Source organism: Schistocerca americana, chromosome X (assembly GCF_021461395.2).
Source record: "Schistocerca americana isolate TAMUIC-IGC-003095 chromosome X, iqSchAmer2.1, whole genome shotgun sequence".
Taxonomy (NCBI): Eukaryota; Metazoa; Arthropoda; class Insecta; order Orthoptera; family Acrididae; genus Schistocerca; species Schistocerca americana.
In genome coordinates this window covers 451,566,768-451,589,799 of record NC_060130.1, presented here as the reverse complement: position 1 = coordinate 451,589,799, position 23,032 = coordinate 451,566,768, and positions in this window count along the sequence as shown.

Below are 23,032 nucleotides of genomic sequence, written 5' to 3'. Positions count from 1 at the left end.
GATTACTGGTCGCGCTATAGGGTTGTTTTTGTTGCCTGTCATGGTAACAGGTCGTCAAGTAATATTGTAATTAGATCACACGAAGAATTCCCAACTGTGCAACGAAGTGCAATCAACAAGAAATAACACTGGAGTTCTTGCAGGTTGCGTTATTTCTACGGAGCCAGTGCACATTCTTCTACTGTGTAGTAATAAATGTTTAGAACATCCGTAAGTCTCCTACCATCTTATCACAATGTTAAGAGCATTTTACTTCGATTACAGTTATTTTTAAGGAGTTCTAAACTCTCTGATATGTTTTGTTTTGTTGAATATAGAAGAAAATGAGCTACGAAAGTAATTACGAGAATTGCTTAAAATTCAAAATCAAATCTTAGTTCACTGTTTGGCCACAGTACGGTGACGTTAATTTGTCATAAGCGATGATTAGGGAGGTACCCGGAAATGTCGGTGATGCAGTAAGTGGGATGTGCCAGAGTAATGCGCGGTCTAGCATTGATCGCAGTCTACGACGCGCTCGGCCGCCGATGGCCGGTGCTCGTGGCTCGCGCCCTGCAGCAGTCGGCTTCGCCTTCGACACGCCCCAGCCGATGAATCGCGGCTGGCAGGGCCACCCTCCGCAACCGCCTCATTTAAATACATTTGTGTTGTAGATTATGCATTAAGGACGCTTCGCAGGAAACGTAACGTTTCTTGAGAGGCGCCCCGACTGCCACTGAGGTCGTGCAGTTGCTGTCAACTTCCGGCGACTGCCCGTAAACGTAAGGCTCTGCAATGATAGAAACGCAATGGTGGCGATAAAAGCCGCCAGGACCAACTTGTTTGTGTTCTTTTTTACTGACAAGTTCCGGAAATGGGTTCCCAGAAGGTGCCTAGGGGTATTTTGTAGCTGTTTCTGATCATACCGCTCCACTTTAACGGTTTATATTGAGAACTATGTCATATTCCATTAACTTTTTCGTCTGATAATCGTAAAGCCATCTTCAAGGTTAGTTGACGACAGAATTAGAACCACAATACTGTACGTTTACGTCACACTATTATGTCAGGTGGTTTTAATCTGTAGTAGAATGAACTTGATGACGGCTGTACGACTATCAGCTAAAATATCGGAAGAAGTAATGATATTTTCTGAATGCACAGGCTAAAAATGGTGCAATGTTCCATCCACAGAGAAAGCATGAAGAAGCTCATCTGTGTCATAAATTGCCCACACCACATGATTTCTCATACTTCATGTGAGTAAAATACTTGTGATACCAAAATCTTCTATAAACTCTGAAAACTTCAAGAAACAGAGCTGTGTCTTTAACTGCCCACATCACATGCTTTCCCATACTTTTTGTGAGTAAAATATTTGAGATGACAAAATCGTCTGCTACTCTGTGAATCATTATATATCATAGTTGAAAGACCTGAGGTACGGTTGAGGAACTGTCAGATACACTGCAGCAGTATTTGCAATGCCATTGTATTATTACGAATGTGATGTAATTATCGACATCTATCAGGGGAATCCTCTCACTCCTCCTTAGCCTCTTCCTACCGAGCGATGTGTATTCGGAAGGGCGGAAGTTCTAATTCTCGTCTAGCCAGCCTGATTTAAATTACCTTTGATTTCTCTTAAGTGCTTAAATCAACCACCGTAGTTGTTTCTCTGATAAGGACGCGTCTGTTTTCCTTCCCCGTCCTACCCAAATCCTACTTGTGTACCGCCTTTAATTACTTCTTTGTCGATGGGACATCAGACCCAAATATTACTTCCTTCTTTCTTTCTCCTTCTGCCTGACCTTTTCTTCCTCGTCCCCCATCTTCTTTTGCTGTATTCTGCTCTTCTACCAAACATTAAACATCATTCTAATCTGGTGGAATAATTTTAACTTAAGTCTGCCTACATTTTCACGACATCCTGTGTGGTAATGAAACATTCTTTCAGCTAATCTTTCATTATACATCATCTGCATAGCGTTTCACTCGTATCTTGTTATCAGTCTCTTCCCTCTAAGCTTAATATGCCAGATAGTACTGTACATAGTTCTTTCTCTTGTTATTTGTTCTTGTGGCACTTAAAAAAGGCTACAGAATTATAATTTTCATTGCGTGGATTCTGATTGTTCACATCTCTTTTAATACCGATTGCTCATGGCCATTAATAGCGAGTTACAGCTATTACACTGACGCGCCAAAGAAACAGGTATAGGCATGCGTATTCAAATACAGAGATGTGTTAACAAAATACGGTGCTGCGGTGGGCAACGCCTATGTAAGACAAGTGTCTGGCGCAGTTGTTAGATCGGTTACTACTGCTACGATGGCAGGTTATCAATATTTAAGTGAGTTCGAACGTCGTGTTATAGTCAGTGCTAGAGCGATAAGGCATACCATCACTGAGGTAGCGATGAAGTGGCGGTTTTCCCGAGCGACCATTTCTCGAGTGTACCGTGAATATCCGGAATCCGATAAAACCTCAAATCTCTGACATCGCTGTGGTAGAAAAAAAAAAATCCTGGAAGAGCGGGACCAATGACGACCGTAGAGAACCGTTCAGCGTGACAGAAGCGCAACCCTTCCGCAAATTGCGGCAGATTTCAATCCTGGGCCATCAACAAGTCTCAGAGTGCGAACGATTCAACGAAATATCATCGATATGGGCTTTCGGAGCCGGAGGTCCACTCATGTACCCATGATGATTGCATGATACAAAGCTTTACGCCTCGCCTGGGCCCGTCAACACCGACATTGGACTGTTGATGACTGAAAGCATGTTGCCTGGTCGGACGACCTCGTTTCAAATTATATCGAGGTGATGGATGTGTACGGGTATGGAGACAACCTCATGAATCATTGGACCCTGCATGTCAGCAGGGGACTTTTCAAGCTGGTGTAGGCTCTGTAATGGTATCGGGGGTGTGCAGTTGGAGTGATATGGGACAACTGATACGTCTAGATACGACTCTGTTAGGTGACACGTACGTAATCATTCTGTCTCATCACCTACATACATTCATGTCCATTGTACATTGTGCATTCGGACAGACTTGGGCAATTCCAGCGGAACAATGCGACACCCCATACGTCCAAAATCGCTACAGAGTGGTTCAAGGAACACTCTTCTGAGTTTAAACACTTCCGCTGGCCACCAGACCCACCAGACATGAACATTATTGAGAATATCTGGGATGCCTTGCAGCGTGCTGTTCAAAAGAGATTTCCACCCCCTCGTACTCTTACGGATTTACGGACAGTCCTGCAGGAATCATGGTGTCAATTCCCTCCAACACTACTTCAGGCGTTAGTCGAGTCCATGCCACGTCGTGTTGCGGCACTTCTGCGTGCTCGCAGGGGCCCTACGCGACGTTAGGTAGGTGTACCTGTTTCTTTGGCTCTCCAATGTGTAAGGGGAATGTTTTTGCTTTATCTTTAATGGTTAGTTTTCTCAGCATTCATCTAAGGGGATCAAATACACGGTGTCCGCTTTATCTTAACCACCCAAAATAACTTTCTGTCCGGAAAAAATGTATCAAACTATTGTTATTTTCCTATCAGAGGGGTATAAAACTGCATGGCTGACAGTCTTGTAACTTTGTTTATTAAGGAGATAAGAACAGAAATATGTCTTTTTTAACAGAATTCTGTATTTTTTGTTCGTTAATTCACATCCTCCTCTCAAAAACGTTTCCAAAACATGTCACTGTGTAACATTCACGTAAACATGACATTAAAAATGTAAATCAAGACTGATCTCGACTTTCCTATACTATAGCACGGTGTAGATACCGAGAGAAACGTAACTCACCCACTTACTTGAGCTGACAGTAAACAAAGGGAAACACATTGACAAAACACACTTGTCATTTAGCTACACGTTTTCAGGTGAAGGACTGTGCGACTATAATGTACACCAACTAAGAGAAGGCAGAAATGCTGCTCATCACTGGTGAATGTAAGGTTGCAGAACAGTAATAGCAATATGGCTTCTTCTTTACAATTGGGGTACGTGTAGTACAGTACAGTAGTACTTTTAAACTGTTCTTTGTGGACAGGAAAGGCAACCTCCGATTACAAACTGCCTCACTATAGTTCTCTTTTATTGTTGTTGAATGTAGACATAAAGCTACTCAAGCAGTGAAAGCCTACAGAGAGCGATATCATAACAACAACCCACCTTCCACAAGAGTTTTTTCTCGTCGTGTAGTGACTCTTCAGGAAACGTTAAGTTTCGGTCTCTGGCAATTGCCGTAGAACTCGCTGGCACATATGAATTCGCTGAAGTTACTGTTCTCACGTCTGATGTAATGAATCCACTCGTGACCACACGCCAGCTTTAACAGATCAGCATTCACAGAACTAGTGTACATCGCATGCTGACACGTTACCAGTTCCTTCCCTCTCATGCACGTTTATACACCAAGAATATCATGGCTATGAATTCCAGAATCAAGTACAATTCCGTATGTGGGTACGACAACAAAGCATACCCAACCAGAACTTCATCTCCGAGTTTTATTTTACCGATGAATTTTCCTTCTCAGATAAGGAACACAAATTATTAGTCCAGCGATAACCCATCATGGCTAGATATAGAACGTCAGCGTCAATGAAAATTTAATTTTTGGTGTGGGATGCTTGGTACCGTAATTATTGACACTTATTTCATCAGTCACAACCCAGACAGAAGTGCACACGCAAACTTTCTAACATGAATCCTTCCTCGTATCTGGACGAGGCACCTCTAAGAACCAGAGTGTTTGTATGGTACCAGCACAGTGGATGACAAGTAAAGTAGTGTATCAACCTATACCTAGAACACAACATAGACTAGTAGGGATACAGGTGTATGCAGGAGTCAAGACCACTACAGTACCGTTTCACAGAAGATTTAATTTTAAAAAGATCAAATGGTAAACGTTCGCAGAGGAACATGATAGAGCCATACTAAACATTCTCCCAACCTCAGAGAAGTAACAAGCATTTGTGCGAATGCTGCAGAGAATCTCCAGACAACATATACCACTAGGCTGGCGACAGCAGTACATCCTAGGTCTCTCACATGACTCCAGGCATCTCCTAGCCGAGTACGAGGAATTATATCAAAAAGACCCCTTTAATTAAAAAACAATAGCATGTGGTAGTAGTAGTAGCTTTATTCATCCGTAGATCTCTTTTTACAAGGATATAGGACATGTCAAAGTATTTGCAAGTTTAGACCAATTTAAAATAAACCACTTTGTGTACCCATACACTTACAGACTTCTAGTTAGAGACAATCATTAGATTTACTCCTGGTACACAATACTTCTTTTTTTTTTTTTTAAATAAAACTTATTACATAATGTAATGCCACACTGTTCACTCATATCTGATGGCCAGTCAGTGCACGCACTACACACACATTGTTTCGTAAAACTCCACTCACGGCACACACACACACACACACACACACACACACACACACACACACACACTCACACACACACACACACACTGGTAATCTCTGGGCCATTTTCTGTACCGCAACTTCCCATTTGCTATCCTGAAAAAATCAGTCAGCATCCCTCTAATATGAGTGAGATGTTGAGCTCAGGAAGCGGAAGAGGTCTTAGTACTGTGCTATGCATAGCTTGGGGGTAAGTTTTTCTAGAAAAGGGAAAAAGAAGGAAACAAACATAGTGTGAAGGTGTAATGTGGAATGTTGATGTTTTATAATCATTATTATTATTTATTTGTATAACTTTTTTAGGCAAACCCCTACTCTGTTTTGTCGAAGTAATACTTCAATGTACAAAATGTATTCCATAACAGGTACTTTTTAGCTGCCTTTTTGAATAAGTGTATTTTAGAAACTCTTTAATCTCTTTTGGTAATTTATTGTACAGTTTTGTTCCTTGGTAGAAAACGCTGTCTTGAGTTTGATGCTTATTTTTTCTTGATAAATGTAAGTCGACTCTAGCTCTTGTTCCATGGTCATAGACAGAGCTATTTGTGCACTAATTACCAATTTTATTTTTGATGTGTACAACTGATTGATAAATGTATTCACACAGAGCAATTAAAATCCCCAGTGTTTTGAACAAATCTTTACAATGAGCTGGACTACTAATTTTGGTTATTATTCTTATGGCTCTTTTGTGTTCATATTTTGTACATTTGTTCCCCAAAAAAGAATGCCATAGCTTGGATTTCAGTGTACATATGAATAGTATGTAACTAAAAGACACTGCGTGTTACATACTGAAGATAGGGCTCTAAGGGCATAACATACTGATGACATTCTGCTTGCAAGTACCTTTGTGCTTACGCACCACTTCAACTGGGAATCGATTTTCATCCATAGAAATTTTGCATTTGTTACACAGTCTATAGCAGTACCATCAACATTTAATGTAGCATTGTCATTTTCCCTCTTCAAACTGAAATTCATGGCATTAGTTTTCTTTATGTTCAATGTCACTTTATTGCTTATTGAACAATCGTAAACTTTCTTGAGAGTTTCATTTGCTTTCTCTGCAAGTAGTTCTCTTGTTTTCTCTGTGACTGTAATATTGCTGTCAACAGCGAAGAGAATTTTTCCAGCATTAGTAACACTACTGGGAAAGTCATTGATGTACGCTATGTTGTGGAATCACTATGTTAATGTATTTTGGTTCTGATAAGTGTTTCACTAAATGTTTGGATCCATTTGAAGTGTGTGTTATCTCTGCTCTTTGTAACCCATCTGCTAGTCATGATCGAAACCAGTCATTAGCTACCCCTCTTATTCCTAATGCTTCTCGATTATTTAATAGAATCTTGTGGTCTACTGTATCAAAGGCCTTAGAAAGATCCAAAAATATGCCTGTGGCACACTCATCTTTGTCAAGAGAATTAAGTACAACTTTTTTAAAATCTAAAAGATTGTATTTATTGAGGTCATTCAGTTATCTGTCTTTCATAATTGCTTCTATTATTTTTGAAAATGGTGACAGAAGTGATATGGGCAAGTAATTTTCTGTCTTCTGCATTACCTTTCTTAAGCAAAGGTACAACTCTTGCCTGTTTTAACTGCTCTGGAAATGTCCCTGATGTGAAGGATTCATTTATTATATTTGTTAAGGGGTCTTATATAATCTCTATGCATTGTTTCAATACCCTCATTGGCACTTCATCTAAGCCTACTGACGATTTAATTTTTAGTTTTTGAACAGTTTTATTGACTTCATTCTCTGTGGTTGGAAGTAACATCATTGTATTCAGTACAACATTATTTACAGGGGTTACATTTGTTTTGGGGGATTGTTGCTGAACTTCTCTGCAATACTTGAAAAATTCTCGTTTTCATAGATCGCTAAGTCTTGTGGATTATTTATTACTTTATCCCCTTAGCGGTACAATATTCTGTGTTTGTTTGCCTCTCCGCATTTCCTTTTTTTTATAACATTCCAAACTGCTTTGCTTTTATTCTCTGCATTGTATATTATTTTGACATTAAATAACTTTTTTGCAGCAATCAGCACCTTCCTATGGGTCTTTTTGTATCTATGATAGAAATTTAAGAATTCTGCATCATTGCGACTCTTTTTCATGTAAATGAGGTATTTAAGTGTTTGGGAAGACCTCTTCATACCTGCTGTTATACATCTGTTTTAGTGACATTTTGTTAGACATGCATATTTTTGGAAACGCTGTTTCAAAGTTCAATTTAAATAATGTGGAAAATTTGGAGAATTTCATATTCACATTGGTTTCTCATACACTTCAACCTAGCTTTGTTTTGCTAGTTCTTTTGCAAAATCTTTTATTTTGATTTCTGATGGATGTCGTTTGTAGGCTTGTAGTTTAAGGAATGATTCGATGCCCGATTTTACTGTTGTTATTTGACAGAGATGGCCTGATAGTCCGACGTCTTTTACAGCTACATCACATTTTCCCCCATCCATATTTGTGGCCACATGGTCAGTTACTGATGCAGTCATTGTAGTAACCCTTGTTGCGTTATTGACGAATAGGGACATTTGAAACAAAAAAAAAAAATGTGCAAACAAAAAAGTGTCTACACTTCCACTGAGAGATCTATATGGTTGTTGTTGAGGTCTTCAGTCCTGAAACTGGTTTGATGCAACTCTCCATGACACTCTATCCTGTGCAAGCTTCTTCATCTCCCAGTACCCACTGCAGCCTACATCCTTCTGAATCTACTTAGTGTATTCATCTCTAGGTCTCCCTCTTCGATTTTTACGCTCCACGTTGTCCTCCAATACTAAATTGGTGATCCCTCGATGTCTCAGAACCAACCGATCCCTTCTTCTAGTCAAGTTGTGCCACAAGCTCCTCTTCTCCTCAATTCTATTCAATACTTCCTCATTAGTTATGTGATCTACCCATCTAATCTTCAGCATTATTCTGTAGCACCACATTTCGAAAGTTTCTGTTCTCTTCTTGTCCAAACTATTTATCGTCCACGTTTCACTTCCATACATGGCTACCCTCCATACAAATACTTTCAGAAACGACTTCCTGACATTTAAATCTATACTCGATGTTAACAAATTTTTCTTCTTCAGAAACGCTTTCCTTGCAATTGCCAGTCTACATTTTATATCCTCTCTACTTCGACCATCATCAGTTATTTTGCTCCCCAAATAGCAAAACTCCTTTACTACTTGAAGTGTCTCATTTTGTAATCTAATTCCCTCAACAGCACCGGACTTAATTCGACTACTTTTCATTATCCTCGTATTGCTTTTGTTGATGTTCATCTTATACCCTCCTTTCAAGACACTGTCCATTCCGTTCAACTGCTCTTCCAAATGCTTTGCTGTCTCTGACAGAATTACAATGTCATCGGCGAACCTCAAAGTAATAATTTCTTCTCCATGGATTTTAATACCTACTCGGAATTTTTCTTTTGTTTCCTTTACTGCTTGCTCAATATACAGATTGAATAACATCGGAGATAGGCTACAACCCTGTCTCACTCCCTTTCCAACCACTGCTTCCCTTTCATATCCCTTGACTCTTATAACTGACATTTGCTTTCTGTACAAATTGAAAATAGACTTTCGCTCCCTGTATTTTACCCCTAACACCTTCAGAATTTGAAAGAGAGTATTTCAATCAACATTGTCAAATGCTTTCTCTAAGTCTACAAATGCTAGAAACGTAGGTTTGCCTTTCCATAATCTTTCTTCCAAGATAAGTTGTAGGGTCAGTATTGCCTCACGTGTTCCAATATTTCTACGGAATCCCAACAGATCTTCCCCGAGGTCGGCTTCTATCAGATTTTCCATTCGTCTGTAAAGAATTCACGTTAGTACTTTGCAGCTGTGACTTACTAAACTGATAATTCGGTAATTTTCACATCTGTCAACACCTTCTTTCTTTGGGATTGGAATTATTATATTTTTCTTGAAGTCTGAGGGTATTTCGCCTGCCTCATACATCCTGCTGACCAGATGGTAGAGTTTTGTCAGGACTGGCTCTCCCAGGGCTGTCAGTAGTTCTAATGGAATGTTGTTTACTCCGGGGGCCTTGTTTCGACTCAGGTCTTTCAGTGCTCTGTCAATCTCTTCACGTAGTATCATATCTCCCATTTCATCTTCATCTACATCCTCTTCCATTTCCATAATATTGTCTTCAAGTACATCGCCCTTGTATAGACCCTCTATATACTCCGTCCACCTTTCTGTTTTCCCTTCTTTGCTTAGAACTGGGTTTCCATCTGAACTCTTGATATTCATGTAAGTGGTTCTCCTTTCTCCAAAGGTCTCTTTAATTTTCCTGTGGGCAGTATCTGTCTTACCCCTAGTGAGATATGTCTCTATATCCTTACATTTGTCCTCTAGCCATCCCTGCTTAGCCATTTTGCACTTCCTGTCGATCTCATTTTTGAGACGTTTGTATTCCTTTTTGCCTTCTTCACTTACTGCATTTTTATATTTTCTCCTTTCATCAGTCACACAAAATGATTAATTTCTTGGTAATATCAAGCGCTGTTAATTCAATAGCTGATATTTGAAAGTATTTGTCTTCACTTACTGCACTGAAGTCATGTCTTGATTTGAACTGTGTTCCTTTTCTGATATAAATGCATGATCCTCCATCCCTTGAAGCAGTTCTAAAATAAGAGCTTGCCCTTTCATACAGTGCTAATAGCACATATTGAATTTCTGTGTCTCTACGCCAGTGCTCAGTAACACAAACTGCTGTGCAGTCTAAAGATTGGAGCTCAACTTCCAATAGTTGTATTTTATTTTTTATTGATTGCATGTTTTGATGGAGGATTGTTAAGTCTGTGAAACGCCCCATGTTACTCTTTTCCAATTGTTTGTTTCTCCTTGTGACATCTGGTATGTGTGATATTTGGAGTGCTAAAATCTGTCTTGTGAGTGATTGTTTAAGTATTTTTTAAACTGCTGGAGATACTCTTTAGGCAGGGGAACCTGTTGTCAGGATTTATCCTAAAAATACTGACTTTTCCTACCAATGACAACTGGTATTTGACCATGTGTGGCCTGAGACCCACCCCCTATACTTTCATGAATCAGCTGTACCAATCTTCCCTTCCCAGTCCTGTTTAGGTGTAGGCCATGCCTAGTGAAACCTCATCTGTTGATAGTCCCGACTGGCACCAGAGAAAAATTAGCAAAGTTGGCTGTACTCAGAGCCATCCCTAAACCCACATTGATTCGCCTCACAGCTCCATCTAGGTGTGTTCGATCATGACGCTGGAACAGCTCAACACAGTGTATGTTGTTGCCATGAGTCAGGGATTATGATACGGATTTGATGGAAATGCTAAGTGAAGCTCTACAAAATAGATGGCTGGAGGCCCTGAAGGTGATGGATATGACACATAGCAAAAAAATAGCATGCAATCTCATTAAAAAACTTGACAGGGACCCAAACGGTCCCAAACAGTCTGCCGCAGTGACACCTAATAAAGTGGCTCATCAACAGCTCCTGAATGGAAAGACTAACACAAAACAACAGAAAACAAAAATTACCAGGACTTTAGAATCAGAAACTAATAGGTTCTTAACACCCTTTACAATGAAGGAATTCAACAAGGGTCTCAGCAATATAAAAAACGGCCAAGCAGCTGGCATGGATGACATATGCACGGAGCAGATCAAACGCTTTGGACCGAGCACAAAGAATTGGATCTTGCGACTTTTCAATCAATGTCGCGAAACATGTAAGATCCCCAAGATGTGGAGGAAAGCAAGGATAGTGGCACTCTTGAAACCTGGGGAGGCACCTGATTCACCAAAGAACTATCGCTCAATATCTCTTCTGTGTCATCTTTACAAACTGTACGAGAGACTTACTTTAAATCGTATGACAGACTCTATTGAGATGGAACGTATTCCTCAACAAGCTGGTTTTAGACCTGTAAAATAATGTACTAGCCAAAATCTGTGCTCAATAGAACACACAGAGGAAGGATACGAGAGCAAAAAGATAACAGAGCTAGCCCTGGTCGACCTTAGCTCTGCATATGATACAATTAACCACATGCGGCTGTTCCCGAAGCTCTATAAGAACTAAGAGACTGTCAGTTTGTTAAGATTATCGAGTCCCTATTACAAAATAGACAATTTTGTGTTGTCCTCAATGGGAAAAAGAGCAGATGGAAAAAACAGAAAAATGGTCTGGCTACACTATTGACCAACTGATGCCTAAGCACGCAAAAGATCTTCTGTATGCGGATGACCTGGCAATTACAACACAGGGGTGGTCCTTCGAGGATGTAGAACAGAACCTGGAGAAAGCTCTTAAAGAAATGTTAGAGCATTATAACAACAACTTTCTTAAGCTAAACCTGTTCAAAACACAAGTCAGCAACTTCCACCTTCGATTCTGGCTAACTAGCCTTAAACTTAATGTCTCTTGGAATAATGCCACACTGGAGTGTACCGACAGACCAACTTACCTGGGCGCTCGATAGATCTCTGACGTACAGGTACCATTGTGAAAAGACGCGTCAAAAGGTAACTGCCAGAAATAATGTTCTGCGGAAACTAGCTAACAGTAAATGGCGTGCTAAACCTTCCATATTAAGAACCACTGCACAAGCCTTATGCTTCTCTACAGCCGAATATGCCTGCCCAGTATGGTCCAGATCAACCCATGCAAAGAAGGTCGACAGTGCTGTGCAGGCTATGAAGCGCCTGCTAGCCTGCCCAAACTGCCCTTATAGGTGAAACCCCTACGATTTATGGCTGGACTTGAAAGAAGCCTTCGACGTGGCCCTATACTGGGCTGAAAGATTGTGACCTGGTTTCCGCACGCGAAAAGGTAAAGTAAAGTAAGTGGATGACCAGCATGCTTGGGGTGCATTTCGTGTTCTGAACGAAAGGTATATTGTTCGATAAACTAGTAGTGGAAGAACAGTAAATTGACCTACTCGGTCTCCTCATTTAACTCATCTGGACTTTTTTCTTTGGGATGCATATAGCATGTAGTATAATGCGATATTCCAAAAACTTCAGAGAACCTGTAGGAATATATCGTGCTTGTCTGCAGTTCACTTCAGCAGACAACAGTTGAAGCTGCGTTGATATCTTGCGTCCAACGCTTACACTAGCTTATAACTGACCATGGGCACCACTTCGAGCATGTCCTATTCGTTTTTGTACCCAGAATGAACTACTGTAGTAAAAAACACTATTAAAGATCACCGTTTCTGTTTCTTACTATGTTGAAACGTGAGTTTACGTGAGTAAGTGATATATTTGGAAAGGTCTTGAGGAGAGGAAGTAGATTATCAAATAAAATATATAGGATGTCCTCACTTCGATAAAAAAGAACCTGGTTAAAGAACCTGGTTTTAAAATTGGATCGTGGAATGTAACATCAGCCATGACCTGATGAAAGACACAGCTAGAATAAACACTTGGTAGACACCCTGACAGTAATTCAAGAAACTAGATTTCCTCAGGGAGTCATGAGGATTGGTGATACTCACACGCCCTTCAGCAGCAACGAACTAAGTGAATCCTGGGCTTCAGAGTTGGATTTGCTGTCCTCAATAAAATGATATCGGCTCTCAATAAGTGGTCGTCGCCTCTCTGGATCATTTTAAAAGCTAAAACATATAAGAGCTGCTGAGTAAACTGTCATGTTCCATCAGAGGACGCTGATTGAAAAACAAAGAACAATTTATACCTTGAGATAGATCTGGTACCGCGCGCCGCGGAATTTGAATCCGCGCCAGACGTCATGGACGTCGAAGACCCCTAGAGGTCTCTGCACCATCACGCCGTAAGCTGTGGCGGCGCGCGCCTCCTGGCCAGCTATTAGTGTGAGGGCGCCACAGTGGAACACGTGGTCCCAGCGGCCTATAGCGGCGCCCCCGATAGCGTACTTAAGCGCCTGCCTCTCGCTCAGCCAGTCTAATATCGCGTACGTCGATTTACACCTTGCTTCACGCTAGACAATTAACTTCTTTGTTCTGTGTACGAGTGGACGTGTTTGTTCCCTGGTGACTCCGTTGTTCGGTTTGGTTGTATTTGTTCTGTCCTTCGTCGGTCCTCTCCCGTTGCCGTGTTGTTCGCGGGCCTCTCCGCGGGTCCCGCCGAACTTCCCGTCATTGCTACCAAGCGACCGTCCTGGCCGCAGTTACAACAATACCGAATTTAGCAGACTACCAAGGCATTCAATGCAGTCGGACATAGGAGACTCTCAGTGCCCAAGTCGGGAGAGAAGATGAGACCGGTGCCATTCAACATTTTGTCCTGATAGTAGCTATTAATCAAGCTACGAGAACATTAACAGGCTGAATAACTTTGTCGAAACAAGAATGACCAAGAGAAGCACGTACATTCCCCGCAATGTTGTACATAAGGTTACCTAGATACGACAGATGGAAGTACGATGAACCAGATCGAACATGTTCTAGTGGGCCGAGGTTATCATGGAAGCGTCGAACGCGTACGAACCTTCCTTACGGCAGATGTGATTTTCCATAACCTGATTTTGGTGGTAATCAAACTACATCTCAAACTGTCTACCAAGTGGCGAGGTAATACTGAGAGGATGGTCCGCTTTGACAAAGATACACTGTAAGACGTATAAGTGAGACAGCTCTATCAAAATAAAACTGCAGAACGCCTCGAAATATCGGAGGATCCTAACAATGTGTAAGGTTCATGGTTGGCGTTACAGAATACAATGTCATATGAAAAGCTTGTTTGCCATTCAGAACGCAAAAGTAAACCTTGGTTCGATGAAGAACGTAGCAAACTTGTTGATACCAGATCACCTCTTCGGCTAAAACGTCTAGGAACAACTTTCCTCAGCTGCAAAGATAGCTTATTAAGAGGCGAAGCGTAACACAGATGAACTCATAAGGAAGAAGAAACGGGAAGACCGTAAAAGTCTGTTGGTAGCAGTCGAAGAATCAAAGTCGTCCCGGTCCTTTTTCCAGGTGTCAAAATTCGCCAGAGGTGTCTACCGGAACATACACTGTTTTTAACAATGTTGTTGAAGTATTGTTGGATAATGTCTCTGCAACGTAACAATCAGCATCTTTCCCCTTTCTCAAAACAGGGCACTCATTATAGATTGACGCCGTAAAGTGGTAGAGTATTTAGTGCGCCGATTAGCCCGTTTGGAGAGTCTCTGGAGCAGTCATCTTCGTTCAATCTCCCACAACAATGACGGTCACCTTCTAGGGTCGCTAGGCCCACAGCCTAACATTATGTTTTTTTTTTTTTTCATCTGTTCATGTTACCAAACAGGGTGAACCTAATGTCAGTTTTGTCTACGGAATACATATTTTGTCACTAAGCCGAAGAATTGTTGGAACACATCAGTGCTTAGCTAGACGTGGTCCTCTTGGAAGAGGTATGCCCTTACCTTTGTTCACCGTCTGAATTGTCTAACCCACCGAGTTAGAGGGGCCCTACACTTGACGTGGGCTCCGGAAATTTCCGCAGGAACAGGTAACTGCCAGAGGTGGAATAAGCGATGTCACAGAGAATTCCCTTGGACCAACCTGGGTACAAACCTCGGAGCTTTAAATCTATAGTATGTGACGTGCACACTGTGCCACCAGGCTGCACTATTGGCGTTTTAAACTAGTTGTAATGTGTGTGTGTATCGTTCAAACGCCACAAAATTTGTTGTTTTGGACTAATTAGTAAGGGAGAATGTAGTACATAGAGGACACTATAATTAGAAAGGCATTATGGTTTTTGGTCGTTACTTCAGTGTAGTGAGTCATTTTAGAATTACGAGAAGAGTGTGCACTAGAGACCGCCTCACGTAGTTTCCGTCATTTTTTACAGCATTCGTTCTTCCTAGGCATGAGGCTGTGTTTCGAGGTCTACACAATTCAGTGCTGCACGATATATTAACGTTACAGTATTTTGAATGTACTGTTAATTCCTCAGTCATAGAATTTTATGGTGAGTGAAATTCGTTACATTTTTAAAAATAGTTATATGACGTGTGGACTGTAAAGCCATTTTTCAGCAGTCGTGCGCCATCTTCTGCCAGAGACAAACGGTATTTTACCATGGACATGGGATATTTATAGTTTTTTACGGTTATTTAAACGTATCTTTAAAAAAAAATATGACTCTTTTGGGTCAGGTTAAATTACAACAACCGTGCTGAAATTACTTCTTAGAGTGATCATTTGTCCATAAAGGAAAGGAGACGGTTGAGAGCTAAGGACGGTAGTCAACTGCTTTTCATATTATGTTATTACAGATACGAGACCAAGTTCCTTCGTTCGTAACACATAACCATATATTGAAAAAATATTACATAAAAACTGTGGATCAATAGATCTTGTAGATGTGCTTTCAGCTTTTGAATTAAACCTGTAATGAGACGACACAGTCCGAAGTATCCAGTTTGCAAACGACAGTAGAAATTCTCAAACAACTCTATTATCCAGTTTATGTTGAAGAATTTAGACATCCATATTGACAAAATTAATAAGAAACATAAGCAGTATCCATGTAAACAAACTTCTTGTCCTTTATTTAATATTGTTGTGTTAGTTTTACTGTTTCCAAAACCATTATCGTTACTGTTAAACTGATAAACGGCGATATTTACTTACCTCGTAAGTTTTTCGCCACTTTCTTAGACTTTTTGAAGATCCATTTTGATACTGTACAACCATCCTGTTCTGCAGTTTTGCATTACACTGATCATTTCTCAAATACTGTATGTATCATATAAATGTACGGAACGTCAAACATTAAAAAAACCAGAGAGATTGTCTTCTTGCGCGCACTATCCGTGCCTCTCTACCACAAAACATTACTTAAAATAAAGAATTAAAAAACTGCTCAGCGTGATGATAACGAACTCTACAGTTTCTAGAAAGTGCGACGACGTCGGTAGTTCTAAGTTGCAACAGTGTCAATGAAGGTTTTCTCACTCTGCCCAGCCTAAGTAGCTGTGACAATGACAGTAACCCTCACGGAGGGACAGTGCTGCCCGGTATTTCCAAGACTCCATACAAAGTACATTCCTTTGGGGCTCAGTCCACACATTAGTGCCGATATTGTCGGCAACGCTGGCTCATCGCTACCATATTTCCTTCGCACGCCACGCCCCACTAGGAATAGCTCCGATGTTAAAACGGGGTAATTTTGAAATAAAGATAACTTCGCAGTCGATTTTAAGATAACTTCTTCCCTTTCTTTTAATTTTGCAAAAATAACGGGTGGTGCCTGAACCCCCAAAACCCGCCTCTGCCTACGCCCGTACTGCAGACATTTGTGCACGATTCAGTAACTGCAACTGTGGGTAGAAAAGTAAAAGCAAAAAAGCTGAACTACTTTTTCAAATGTTTCTTTACAAAGAAAAACCCCGCACTATTTTCTTAGTTTAATTCTTGTACTTGCTGCACTAGTTTCAGTCTTAGTCGTAGGAAAGGGGAATTTTGTTAAAATTTCAGTAAAGGCGAAGTTGGACGATGAAGTCTGGGGCAGCTGGCAGTGTGTGGTAATAGTCGGCAGCCAGTATGCCAGGCAGGGTAAACATGGCGCGGAGCTGCTTCAGCATATTGCACGTACGATTTGCTTGGAGTGGAGCAACAGTGAGGCAGGGAACTGCCGCGTTGCTTAAAGTTATTGCGATGTATGAGGCGAGGCAGTAGACCAGAGCCACGAGTGGCGATATGTAAGTGGTTGATGTATGGGAATTTACCCCTGCCATAGTTTCTGTCTCTCTCTGACACTGCGTCAGAAGTGAGGGGAAAAGCAGTATAAATAGTCTGACACTTTTAGTTTGAGGAGTGTGTGCCAGGTCAGTTGAGAGTCAGGTCGGACCTGTGCTAGTCTACACTTATAGGGGCCAGTCTGGCAGCGATATTGTAAATATTCTGTGTATACCTGTACTTTGCGTTTATGTACTTATTGGCAGTGACAGCGGTCTGCAGCGGGTCCAGGACGGGCCACGTTCGCTTCCCACCTGGCTTACTGGGGTCCAGGCGAGGCGTACCGCTGTGGGAGGCGCAGCAGCGCTGAAACAGTGTTAAGGACGGCCACGGGTGTTGCCATCCGGCAAGCACCACTAGTGGCAAGTTGCGGCACTGCGTCAAGGAGGGCGTGGGTTCGAATCCGGTCCTGTCCTGGGAGCAGCAGTGGCCGAGGGCCACGGGTGACTAGTACCACCACATTTGTCCTGTGGTCGGAGAGAGCAGGCCAGACGTGGTGGAGAGCGGCAGGAACCAGTCTCCGGAATTGCAGGCAGTAGAGCGACGCCTGTCGCTACGTCTCGGCTGACTTCCATCGTTGGGCGGCCTTGATGACCGCAGCAGTGGTGTCGGCAGTCCAGGAGTGCTGAGACAGCCGGACTCGAGGAACAGCGCACAGGCGATGGACCGACATTATGCTTCTGTAAACTAGCTGAATAAAGAAATACTTCCGAATACCGCTGTATCACTCTGCACTCCCGTTGACGCTCCTGAAAATGCTTGGCCTCCTGACGAGAAATTGTGCGGTGGTCCCAAGCTTCAGTTCTGCCAACTGGAGTCCCGGGTTAGACCATCGACGGGCCACAACATACTGTTGAGAAAGTGAATGCAGTAGATATTAATGACGCCAGCATTGAGAAGCAGCTTCAGGACTCGATGGAATCCCTGTCATATTCTATACTGAATTTATGGCTGAGTTAGCCTCTCTTTTAATTATCATCGACTGTAGATCCCGAGAACAAAAAACTGTCCCCAGTAGCTGTAAGAAGGCAGTTGTCACATGCGTTTCTAGAATCCTGGAACATATTTTGAGATCAAACATAATGAGGTATCTCTAACAAAACGACCTCCTTCCTGACAACCAGCCTGGATACCGAATAATTCGATCACATAAAAACCAACTCACACTTTAATCCCATGACATCCTGAAATCCTGGCAATATATTCAGGCAGTATTTGACTCAGTACCACACATTCACTTATTAATGAAAGGTCAGTCGTATGGTGCATCAAACAAAATTTGTGACACGGCTAAGGTTTTTTTAGTACGAAGGACGCAGCAGATTGTCTAGGATGGAGAGGCATGGACTGATATAGAAGTAACATCGAGTGTGACCCAGGGAAGTGTGCTGGGGCCCTTTCCGTATGTGTTGTACATAATCATGTAGTAGATAACATATATAGTACCCACAGATATTTTGCTAATAATGCAATTATCTGTAATGAAGTACTATCTGAAAGAAGCTGCACAAACATTTAGTCAGATCTTGATAAGATATAAAAGTGTTGGAGGAACTGGCAACTAGTTTTAAACATTCAGATATTTAAAACTATGGACGCCACAAAACGAAAAAATGTAGTATCCCGAGATTATAATGTCAGTGAGTCAAAATCTGAACAGGTCAGTTCATACAAATACCTGGGTGTGACAGTGTGTGTAGATATGAAATGGTACGATCACATAAGTTCAGTCGTAGATAAAGTGAGTGACAGATTACGGTTCATCGGTAGAATTCTAGGGAAAAGCAACCAGTCTACAAAGGAAACTCCATAAAACGCTCCTGCGATTAATCTTAGAATATTGCTCAAGTGTGTGGAATCCGTCCCAAATAGGACTATCAGAGGATACAGAACGGATACAGAGAAGGGTACGTCACAGGTTTGCTTGGCCCAAGGAAGGGTGTGACAAAGATACTGAAAGAACTAAGCTACTAGACTCATGAAAATAGATCCAGACTACCCCGTAAAAACCTGCTCAGCATGTTTTAGAACCTGCTGAATCTAGGAGTATATAACGGCCCCTACTTGTTGCTCTCATAGATATCGCGAAGACATTGTTAGACTAGTCACGGCAAGCAGAGTCACATTTAAGCAAATATTGTTTCCGCTCTCCGTATATGACTGAGTTATTTTTTCAAAACATAGCAAATATTCATAGAACTTTTAGAACGGCCGTTTTATTTTTCGTCTCGACTTTTTGGAAATATAATGATAATTCTTCAGAATGTTTTGAAGTCCAAACTGCCCCTCATCTTCATTTACTTCCAAACACCCACTAATGAAATTCACTCAGCCAGATATTTCATCTTGTTTTGGTCACCCAACGCCAATATGAATTAAAACATCAGATTTGAAAAACCTTTTGGTACAGTTACCATGATATTTACCTACAACAACACGGGCGTGTTCAATACGCCCTAACCGAAACTCTACTTGAGTTGCTCAGTCATTATTACGTTTTGTCACTATCTCCATTATCATTTCGAAAACTATTTTCGTAACGTCACGAACTACATCTTTATTTTTTGCAAAAGTCAGTTTTTTCACCAAGCTTATATCTGTGCTTCTAATAAGATTTTCTGAAGTTTGCATGAACAAAAGCGGTACAGTTCATGAGAACAATGTGTTTGCAATGCTTTATCATCTAATTCATCTCAACAAAGGTGTGTATGGTTTTTTCTTCACTGTGTCAGTTCTTCCCTGTCCACAACACGTTCAGTACTAACAAAACATTCAGACCTCACGTTGATTTCGACCACGATCGACTGAAGATACCGGCCTGGGCACTGGAACCCATCTTGTTTGTGACGTAGACAGAGTTGATCAGTTGTTCGAAAGTCGTGCGCCTCGTAATGTGTTGCTCCGCATGTTGAACTTTGTATTGACTTGTGGATTAAGTACCAGCTGCTTCAATGTTCTGTTACCAAACAAAAAGTTTATGAATTTGCAGTTCTTTGAACAGCAAGTACTACATAAATGCTAGTATAATAACTTTTTGCGACTGCTTAAGAAAGTGGGAAAACTTGTTTTGATTGAGAGGTTATGCCGATAGCTGCATTGTAAACTAAATAAATATTTAGAAACACATTTTGAAATGTGTATATATATACATAATATCATAGATCTCAAAACGTAACTGCCAGCACATTTACTTTTCCAAGCGATGAAGAGCTAAAGAAAAAAATGGCTAAGGAAAATTCCTACCGATTTCTCAAAGCTAAAGAAGCCAGTAATACGTTTTAAAAATTTTCCTGAAGAATGTATAAACAATATAGAAAAGTTTGTAGCTTACGGAGAAATATAGACATTTGAAAGAAGATATCCCAAGCTGAAACTCAATGCATTGCCTTCAATTTTTCCAAATTTACCAGAATATTTGATAATAGCTTGACCCTCATCTAGAAGTTTATAGGATGTAGAACGTGGCAATCTTGAGAAAGCAGTGGCAAGAAAATGGACAGATTACAGGCAATATGAAGAACAAATTGCTATTAAAAATTGTGGGGATGCATGCAACTACTTTTCATGTGCAACCCATATCAATAAGAAACAGCAGTGCTGTATCGAGTGTCAACAGAATATAGTGCTGTGCTTTTAGTGGCTGAAAATATGAAAATGCTAGAAGATAAACCTTCAGATGATACATGTTCGCAGCTGCATCTGATAATTCAGAAGGTTCAGTTCCTAACAAATATGACAACAGTCGTAGATATTGTGGGAATACACTATTACTGGCGTCTTCTCTGTATGTTCATTCACTATCAGCATACACAGCTGTGCACAGTAGTGGTTACCTACATTTTCCCCATCCATGAACGGTCGGAAAGCTGTAGGTAAGTTCAGTTTAAATGGTAGAAATGTAGATTATAGTGTAGAGCATTTGAAAGTTAAGAAAACACTTTTGAAAGGTCATGAACGTGGGGTAAATGAGCTTCTCGATAATATTTACATCGATCTTCGTTTGATTTTTAAAGGAAGTACAATTTTTGGTGCCAGTAACACTGATAGCAATGATCTTGAGGTACTTACTTCAGGTGGTATTTTGCAGCCGTATATTCAACATCCTAATGACAGTGCTACAAAATTGTTCCTAATTTTTAACACAGTACAAATGGTTCAAATGGTTCTGAGCACTACGGGATTTAAAATCTGAGGTCATCAGTCCCCTAGAACTTAGAAATACTTAAACCTAACTAACCTAAGGACATCACACACATCCATGCCTGAGGCAGGATTCGAACCGGCGACCGTAGCAGTCGAAGCGTCTAGAACCGCTCGGCCACCGAGGCCGGCTAACACAGTACATATACTGAAATGTATCTGTAATAACTGGATTACTAAGCCTGACAGTCTTGAAGTTACCAGATTTGACCAGTTTTGAAGTTGTAGTTACTGCAGAAAAGTTCTTTGCTGAAATAGTTATGCATTGTATTGTTATTTAAGGCTTTATTTCCTTCCAATATTCAGAAGCAAAATGTTAACCTTACACTCAAAATTTTTAATGCTAGAAATGTTGCTGACTTAAAGATCTTAGCTTCAAGAGAGACAGATTTGGCAGGCTCTGAATGTACTTCAACTTTCACGCAAATAATTTGTATCTGGTGGCGCATTGTTAATATGAAAGGTGCGTATGAAGGTGAAAGGTTTAGTAATCAATACAGGCAGCCTATCAGGGCAGACAGCTTTCTACAATTAGATTTTTTGGGAAAAATGTGTTAATGTTTAAAAAATTAGAGGCATACTTTGAGCCCTCTAACTTTTCAGGCAGTAATCAATACTCTTGATGGGTTTTTATCACTCATTCCATGTGTATTTGAACATTATAAGCCAAATTATATACTACTGACTAAGTCTCAGAATTACAATGTGGAAGGGAGATTATTATGTACGTTACATTCAGATACTTGAGAGTGAAAATAAATTGAGATTCAAAGATATTGCACTACTGAATTCTTTGAATAAAGATATTCCTCTGCATACATTGCTTCTTTGCTCCGAAATTTTCGATAAATGTGTAGCTGTTGACAAATATTCTGCAGTGCTGCAGGAGAATTTTGAAGTGTTACAGATACCAGAAAATTTCCTGCCAGTGCTGATGTACATTTCTGGTTATGCTGTAAAGAAGGAGCTTTTTCTAAAAAATTGTGAGATTTGCGCCTCTTGGGTGCTACCTGATAAGGAAGTAGAAGTATCCATTCCAGATTACTTCATAACAGAATATGACTATGGAAAGTAGGCAATTCCCACTGAAACTGCTGTTATGGTGACTGGCCTTACTTGGCTTATGTTTAAAGCAATATTAGATTGGTATTCAGTTAGTTTCATTGGCGATGCACATCATCTTACTGTCTTGCACAAAATATGTTGCTTAAAGCGGGAGAACAGTGGCCTTACTGGGGATGACTTAAGTGATGTCTGCAAATGTCAGAGAACTTTGAAGGGCGTACTGCAAAATATTAACCTCCAATGTTGTAAGGTAATGATAAACGATCTCACTAAAAATATCAGTGATTCTGTAAGCAGTGTGGCAGGCTGTGGCAGGCAAGTTTTTTTTTAATTTCTTAAATCACTATATCAGTGGAGAAGTCTCTACTATTAATTAATATGTGACAAAATATATACAGTTTTCTAACATAGTAACTATACTTCCCACCACAAAATGTACTTTATATGCCGGCCGGAGTGGTCGAGCGGTTCTAGGCGCTACAGTCTGGAACCGCGCGACCACTACGGTCGCAGGTTCGAATCCTGCCTCGGGCATGGATGTGTGTGATGTCCTTAGGTTGGTTAGATTTAAGTAGTTCTAAGTTCTAGGGGACTGATGACCTCAGA